This window comes from Microtus ochrogaster, chromosome 22 (assembly GCF_000317375.1).
Source record: "Microtus ochrogaster isolate Prairie Vole_2 chromosome 22, MicOch1.0, whole genome shotgun sequence".
NCBI classification, from domain to species: domain Eukaryota; kingdom Metazoa; phylum Chordata; class Mammalia; order Rodentia; family Cricetidae; genus Microtus; species Microtus ochrogaster.
The window spans coordinates 31,515,100-31,516,252 of NC_022023.1; positions in this window are offsets into that span (position 1 = coordinate 31,515,100).

The following is a 1,153-nucleotide window of genomic DNA, read 5'->3' on the forward strand; positions in this document are numbered from 1 at the left end:
TGTGTGTGTGTGTGTGTGTGTGTGTGTGTGTGTGTGTGTGAATTCAAGAATAGGAAATGGACAGCCTGATTAAGAAATGGGGGAAGGGATTTGAACACACATCTCACTAATGTAGACAAATGGCAAATAAGCTTAAAAAAATAGCCCCAGCATAATTTTTTCTTTACAGAATTTCAAATTCAAACTAGACACACCACTACCAGGGGAGAAAGTCCAGGTAGTCCACAGATGCTGGTGAGGATGTGGAATGAGGGAAACTCATTTGCTTCCTATGAAAAGGAAAGTCTTACAGGCACTCTGGAAGATGGCTGGCATTTCCAAGTGAACCTTGAAGCAGTCATATTCCTATCTCCTCAGCTATCTTGGAGACCTATTTCCATACAAGAAACCTATGCAAGAATATTTAAACAGCTTTATTTTCATTGCTCAAATTTGTAAGCATCCAAGATATCCTCCAGTAGTTAAGTAGACAAATTGGGATACATCCCAAGAATGGAATATTGTGTATCTTTGAAATGAAGTCAGCTATGGAACCACAAAAAGACACATATGACCCTCAAATGCATGTTAAATAAAAGAAACCAATGAATCTACACATGACATAATTTCAATATCTGTTAGTTTGAAAAGGGAAGAACTATGAAGACTAACAAATATTATTGGCTACCAAAGTTTTACCAAAAGGGAAGGATGAGTAGATGGATCCCAGGCAGTGTTGGAGCTGTGACAATGTTCTGTATCACACACTTAGGGTGGCATGTGGCATTGTCCATCCTTCTGGTTTGTAGAATGTACCCTACGAGAGCGCACCCTTGTAAAAAAAAAAAAACGTGTGTTAGGTGATAACGGCACACCAATCTTGCTTCATTGATTGTGACAAATGAGCCATTCTTGGATGGGATGTTGGCGGTGTGAGTTGTTAATGGCACTGAGTGTTGATCCCGTGGGGTGCTGATGATGTAGGATGCTATGCAAATGAAGGCATGGAGGAGGTACGGGATAATTACTTATATATCCTCTAAAATTACACATATAAAAAGCTAAAGGACTAAACGTGGCTGGAAAATTACTGAATATGCACACACACAGCCATTATTGATTATAAAGAATGCTTGTTTCTTCCACAGAGTATCTTAAAAGGGCCAGATGTGGT